This window comes from Silene latifolia, unplaced genomic scaffold (genome assembly GCF_048544455.1).
Source record: "Silene latifolia isolate original U9 population unplaced genomic scaffold, ASM4854445v1 scaffold_88, whole genome shotgun sequence".
NCBI lineage: Eukaryota > Viridiplantae > Streptophyta > Magnoliopsida > Caryophyllales > Caryophyllaceae > Silene > Silene latifolia.
Genome location: NW_027413793.1, coordinates 3597921 through 3605953, shown reverse-complemented (window position 1 = coordinate 3605953; position 8033 = coordinate 3597921). Strand labels below are relative to the sequence as shown.

General features: G+C 32.7%; 1 long non-coding RNA gene across 1 annotated transcript; it reads right to left on the bottom strand.

Moving 5' to 3' along the window:
* Positions 1-4477: 4477 nt before the first annotated feature.
* On the bottom strand, positions 4478-6660 carry LOC141640543 (uncharacterized). Its single transcript, XR_012543041.1, has 3 exons — positions 6511-6660; positions 6304-6413; positions 4478-4609 (listed from the first exon to the last, which is right to left on the bottom strand). It is a non-coding gene; the product is annotated as an uncharacterized LOC141640543 (long non-coding RNA).
* Between the last annotated feature and the right edge of the window lie 1373 nt (positions 6661-8033).

The window sequence follows — 8033 nt, the reverse complement described above, 5'->3', positions numbered from 1 at the left end:
TGAGAGGCTTAAATAGTGTGATAACGAGTATGTATGCACATAGTGAATGCGAGTGTATTTGAATAATCAAAACAAAAGTAATGATTATTAAGTAAAACAATATTATAAACGATATGAAAACGTAACTTTAATATCTTCAGTTGAGTTTGGATCATATATTTTTAACACATAAATATCACATGTCAAACATAAAAAAATTAAAATTGCATAAAATCATATTCACATCATTTTGAACAAATATTAATTGATTTAAAACACAACTTATCGTGAAATGATATAATTTGAGAGCTTAATGTTGATAGTTGCATTATCGAATAAATTTTATTTTAATTAATATAATATTTGATCAATCACAAATTTGTTTATAAAACATTGATCATATATAATTAATTATCACTTATTAGTTTTAGTTAAAATTGAATGTATTTTATTTTAGAACATTGAAGTTAAACCTAAAAAAGATTAAATTTGAGAAACATTAATTTATTTTTATTTATATGTAAAAATATTAAAGGTCATATATGAATTATTATTTTTCTTCAATTATAATAATAAAATTTTAAAACAGGTCGCGGGATACTACCTATAATATAATAAAAGTATATTGTTTTTAATAATTATAGGTACACATCATGTTTAATACAATTATTTATTACTTTTTATTTATTAAATCAGGTCTTAATAACGATATATAACAAAAGAGATACAAAAATGACAACAAGATGGATGTGTCATAGTGGTAATTGTAAATGCACCTCAAGCAAGAGATCCTAGGTTCAAGCCTCACCAACAACATTTTTTACCGTTGACCACTAGAGTTGACCGACAGTCAACCTGTTAACTAGTCATGTTAACAACTTAACTACATATGTTAAATTACTAATCTAACCCTTAATTAATAACTTGAACTTAACTCAAGTTTGCCACGTGTCACAATCTCATTAGTTGTGTATGGTTTTTTCATACACAATGTGTATGTGTAGCCTTTTCCGGCTATAGCCCTAGTAGTTTTTGAGAGAACGAAAAAATATATGTTATTTGAAGTAGTAGAGATTTAGTAATAGCTTTGTGGTCGGTGGTCTTGTAGTTAGTTTTTGTACAATCACAACTAATTTTTTTCTGTATATAATTTTTTTTTCCATAGTAAATAATTTTTTTCCATAATTCTCACACAACTAATTCTGTATAAGGATAAAATATTAGTAATTATTTCTTGTAATTGCCACAATCCAACGGATTTCAACGGATTTATTATTTTCACACAACTAATTCTATATAAGGATAAAATATCAAGTAATTATCAAGTAAATATTTTCATTTTATGTGTTAATATTATTATTTTGCAAGTTATTTCCGGTCAAAGTTTTAAACTTTGACCCAAAAAAGCGAAATGGAACAAAAATAAGAATGAGAGGAAGTATTATATACTTTCTCAAAATTGTATATAATACAACTGTTTGAAGCAGGGGCGAAACCAGGAATTCAAATGACCTAGGGCTAAATTTTAAAATATACGAAACGCAAAAAAATATTCTCGAGATTTAAAATACATGAGTATAGTATAAGGTTGGTAAATCGATACTTATAAAAAAGGTTTTATGAATATTACATTATTTACGTATCAATTTTCTACTCTTTGAACTAAATATGAACAGTTACTAATAAGTACTCCGTACGAGTTATTAATTATTTTAACAATATTGATAATGAAGTATTTAAATTGCAACTTAGAAATTTTTTTATTGAAATTCATTTAAATGATCTACTCCTTTCCAAAAAAAATATACCCATTTTTTAAAATTACAAGGTAAATTTTGAAAAATGTATTATGTATACTTCAAACAGTTGTATTATATACAATTTTGAGAAAGTATATAATACTTCCTCTCATTCTTATTTTTGTTCCATTTCGCTTTTTTGGGTCAAAGTTTAAAACTTTGACCGGAAATAAGTTGCAAAATAATAATATTAACACATAAAATGAAAATATTTACTTGATAATTACTTGATATTTTATCCTTATATAGAATTAGTTATGTGAAAATAATAAATCAGTTGAAATCCGTTGGACTGTGGCAATTATAAGAAATAATTACTAATATTTTATCCTTATATAGAATTAGTTGTGTGAGAATTATGGAAAAATTATTTACTATGGACTTATGGAGATTTGAACCTGGGGTGATTGGACAAAAACTAACTACAAGACCACCCGACCACAAAGCTATTACTAAATCTCTACTAGTCTACTACTTCAAATAACATATATTTTTCCGTTCTCTCAAAAACTACTAGGGCTATAGCCCTAGTAAAATACCTCAGATTCCGCCCCTGGTTTGAAGTATACATAATACATTTTTCAAAATTTACCTTGTAATTTTAAAAAATGGGTATATTTTTTTTGGAAATGAGTATGAGTAGATCATTTCAATGAATTTCAATAAAAAATTTCTAAGTTGCAATTTAAATACTTCATTATCAATATTGTTAAAATAATTAATAACTCGTACGGAGTACTTATTAGTAACTGTTCATATTTAGTTCAAAGAGTAGAAAATTGATACGTAAATAATGTAATATTCATAAAATCTTTTTTATAAGTATCGATTTACCAACCTTATACTATACTCATGTATTTTAAATCTCCAGAATATTTTTTTGCATTTCGTATATTTTAAAATTTAGCCCTAGGTCATTTGAATTCCTGGTTCCGCCCCTTAGTGTGTATATAAATTTTAGTCCGTATTACACTGCACAAAGCCACCAACTTAAACGTTTGGTCAAGTCAAATGTGCATATAAGTATATAAGGTTGCTTAAAGAGTGCGAATACTGAACGTGGTGGTTAATTAGGCATCACTGTTTATATGTCAAAAGTCAGAGATGCTCAACCTGCTGCCTCTATTATTATACTCCTTATGTCTGACAATATTTGATTATCAAAATATGGATGCATTCAATAATCACTTATCAGTTATCACTGTGGTTATATATGGTTGAGACGTACTCGTAATAAAATCTAAAAAAGACAACTTATCATTTAACAAGATGTGTCGACCATAAAAGCATGGCGGGCCATGCAGAATAATGCTTTGATTGATTACTTCTTCCTTTCTCTCTCTCTCTTTTCTCTCAAAAGTTTAGGTTTGAGTGTAAGCCTTATTTATACAGAGTAAGTCTTGCTTAAAACGGGTCGGATTTTAAGACGGGTTGTTGTGTGAGAGGAAATGGGTAGAGGGGACAAAGGTGGGACCTCCCATGTGCTTCTCCACTCACCCTAAATGGGTATTTTGTGAGAGAATATGGTATCCGTCTTATTAATAAGACGGATACCTTGGTCTGAAATAAGAATTGGTGATTTATACACCACCTCCTATTCAAATAATTCTCTCCATTTCCTTATTCATCTATTTAAAATACTCCCTCCATTTTCCTTTTTATGTAAAGTTTTATACTTTGATGGACCACTTAACAACACAAGGAAGGTTCCATCCTATAACCAATTGGCAATAGAAGAAGTAACTCCCTTGGTTATAAAATGATACAATCTCTCTTACTCTTTCAATGTGGGACACTCATATATGGGTAAATATGAGATTTTTCACATTATTTTAATCAGCTCACCCACAGGCCACAACAATACCCCACAATATCATAGTTTATCTTATTTTAATCATCTTACCCCACAAAAATACTTATTTTAATCACCTCACCCCACAATACCTTCTCCCTCTCCAATTATCTCACCCTACCACAATAATTTAGCTTATTGAATTCAAACACCCTTAATTCCCGTGTCACTCTTAAAAGGGGAGAGTTATTCAGAATAGGAGGGAATATTAGTTTAAGGTTTTTGAAGGATTTATACTAATGTTGGCAGATCGCTTATTAACATTATTACATTTTAACTCAATGAGAATCGAACCCCTAATTTGATGTTTAGAAGTTAAGCGTTACCATTACGCCAACCCTTATTGGTGGATTGATTAATGCCTCTAATCTCGGGGTTACATAACATTAAACTTATGTAGACAGCATGATTATTATCTTATCTTTTTCAAAAGCATTAACCAGTGTAGTACAGTACCAAAGATGGAAGAATCCATGAGTAGAAAGAATCTTTGAATCAGCATCTTTTTTGTTTCGTGCTTATCCATATGGATCATATCTATGATATGAAACTAATATAGTAATACCTCGGAAAAATTACAAATATCCACCACGTATTTGCTATTTTTGCAAATTACTGTGACACTCTCATTTATTGCGGAAAAGTAAATACATAATTCTAGATAAAAACTGCATGGATATGTTTGTAATAGGTTCATTTGGGTAAAAACCTGTAATTTTTAAAACCTGGACCTGTTATAAAAATATCCAAATGGGAAGGTGTCAAACATGCAAGGTCCAAAATAAACCTCATAAATAAAATATCGCTAAAGTCGCGAAATAAAGTTATACAACCCAAGTATCAAAAAGGGAGACATATGTCCCTAAAAAGTATATGACATAAAAAGTGTTCAAGGGTCACAATAAAATAAAGCCAATCTAGGTCCCAAGGTTACTTTGCTCGCTAGCTCGTCCATGTACCCCATATATGCATCACCTACCTGTCAATCGCATTTTATACAAATACGAAAGCCACAGTCAGTGGGGAGTAACTCCGAGTTCTCCCAGCCACGAAATGTCATAATTAATATAACATGTAAACATAAGAATATGAATATGAATAACACATAGCCTTACCATATAGATGCTAGACAATCATGCTTATCATGTGAACAACAATACGACAACACATAGTCCTAGCATGTGAATACTAGACCGACTCATACTACACTATCATGTGAATCACATAACATCCAGGAATCCAAACTCTATCAACCATAGCCGGCTTGCATCTCACCTTCTATGATTCATAGAATCATCAAACAAGAAAGGACAATATATCTAGAGACAGGCATAAGTTCCTAGTACAATCATAATAGTCACTCAGAACTCGAGTCTATACCACGAGGTAAGGTAAACACCCTAGTCCTAACCCTGCGCAGACCTAGCGACATGCGGAAAATACCGCATCCAAGACCCATGATCACACACATGAGTACCCTAAGGAGTCCACCAAAGGGTTGGCTAGTACTTAAGCTGACCACATACTTCTACGAGTACGTCAGGAGGTCATGCCCTAACTTGGATATAAACCCACCAAGCTAAGACACAAAGGCTATTAAGCTGTGAACATACACTCGTCAAAGACTATAATGGCCTATCTATGACGATGGTCTAAGATACCAACACCACACAAGACAAGTAGGACACCCACTTAACCATAAGAGGGGCAAAGAGTCCAAACTTGCACACAAAAATGATCATACACACCCTAGCATATGAAAGGCTACGCAAGAGCATATTCAACAATCCAACAATATCTCCAATATCAATAATAATCCAAATTCCAGGCTAACCAACAAGTACCATAATCCATGAGAACAAGCTAAAATGGCAAAGAGGCAACAAGACTCAAGCATAAGGCATCCAAAGCATCCAACAACCAACATGTGAAATGATAATTACAAATATCAAGGCATAACATAAAACATCCAATGACAACCAATCTCACGTCAAAGACAAACCCTCGACCCGAGTCCCGCGACGGGTCATCGGTCAAATCGAGGCTGACCGGTTTAAACCTAGCTTGACCAAACTCGTTCGGTCAATCTGGCCCAGCTCAGAGTCTTGGCCTACTTTGGCCCAAATCACAAAATTCATTACAATATCATTTTCATACACTATTCCAATTTCTATCATGTGAAAGACTATCAACATAAGAAAATATATTCCAACTTACAAAATAACTAATTCCACAAAATTCTCGCATAATAAAATAGCATAAATAACCGTCTCACACAAGGGTAAACTTTTCTATAAATTTTATCGATAAAACGACGCCATTTACTCATACGGACTCCGAATTGAGTGATTCAAGTGGCTAAACCACCTAATTTTTCGACGCCGTTCAATCTGTCATATTTTTGGAAACATTGGAAACCGTCTCGTTCTGGTACTGACGCGTTCCAGCCAAAACACGGACTTGTCACAACACATAATTCCTCATCCAAATTTGTTCCAAACAATAATATACAAATGGGTAACATAGATTAAACATAAGCATACTCATCTTACTCCATTCATTCATTTATCAACAAGATCGTCTCAAACAACAACAAACAACAACAAACAACAACAAACAACAAATACAACTACTAATGTGACATTAATTCGTCGAGTAACTCGGAATAGTTACCTTAAGCTAGCAAAGAGACAAGTAATAACTTGAGAAAGTTTCTAACACCCAAAATTACTCTTCATCTTCAACAACATATGAGTCACCTAACTCATCTTCAAATTCTTCACCTATAAGAACAACAAAAACACAATTATTAAGCTTAAATTCGAAACCCTAAAAAAAGTGTCTTAAACAAAAATTGGGGGAAATGAAAATAAAGCTTACTAGTAGATGAAGGATGAAAAGAGGATTCCAAATATATAATTTTTATGCAAATTGGTGGAGAAATGAAGGATTTATGGTGGATTTAGGGATTGTAAGGAGGATTTTTAGTGGGTTTTTGGTGTTTGAGAGAAGGAGGAGATAGATTGAGTTATGGAGGAAATGAAAATTGGAAGAGGGGACAAATGGAGGGTAGGTGGCCAGCCAAAGACATAGGGAGATGGGTCATTTGTTTACGTTTTGGTTCGTTTACGGAAATTAGAAATATTAGTCGAACGATTTCAGAAAAGTAAAGTTCTTAAACACGATTTTACTAAAAGATTAAGTATTCATATGCCCAATATCCAAACTCGTTTACCAAACGACCGTAAGAAATGGGAAAATCCCAATTTTACGACTTTTATCCGAAATCTATTTTAACAAAGGAAAAGGTTTAAATATAGTTTAAATCACTTTTAAACATTTCTAAACTATCAAAAATGATTACATTTCTTCAAAATAAAATAAAGTTATATTTTATCAAATAAATTTTATTTCAAATAAATTAATATTAAATTAAAATAGATTAAAATATTATTCTTAAAATATAATAAAGGCCTTCAAATTTACGGGGTGTTACAATCATCCCTCCTTTTAAGAAGTTTCGTCCCCGAAACTTAGAAAAAGGAACATTGTATATATGTAGGTCTATCTCTTTAAAATCAAGTAAACAAAATCTTCAGAATATGAATGTATGAAATATAAGTGTCTTTTCAATGGAACGGAATATCCTCGTCGGCCGTTCAAGAACATCAACATTCCAAATCAAAGACATAAAAATATATATTTTTACACCAACAAATGAGAAAACCAATTATCGGATGTAACACCCCACGGTAATTGAAGAGGTCCAGTGATAGGCTTAAATGACTAGTGCTTAAAGGGATTGGAAGTACTACTCATATCAACAAAGTGCACTTTCTTTTATGGTCATCCATGCGAAAGAACTCCAAAGTTAAGCGTGCTTGATTGAGAGTAGTCTTAGGATGGGTGACCTCCTGGGAAGTTTCTGGGATGCGCATGAGTGAGGACAAAATGCGTTATAAAGGACACGTGTTGATCTGTGGGCCATGTACACAGCCTGGTGAGCTATCATAAGTAACCGCTCCGGACCCGGTTTGGTGACTGAGACCATCAATCAGGTTCAGATCATTCGAGAGCGTATGAAAACCACTCAAGACCGACAGAAATCTTATGCCGATGTCCGTCGTCGACCACTTGCCTTTGAGGTTGATGATTGAGTGTTCCTTAAGGTATCACCTATGAAAGGGGTGAAACGGTTTGGTGTGAAAGGAAAGCTGAGTCCCAAATACATTGGACCTTTCCGTATGCTTGAGAAGATTGGTCCCGTTGCTTACCGTTTGGAGTTGCCCCCGAATTTGAGCAAGGTTCATAATGTCTTCTACGTATCTCAGTTGAGGAAGTACATTAGTGATCCGAGCCATCCTATTCAAGAAGAAATCCCAGATTTGGAACCTAACTTGGCT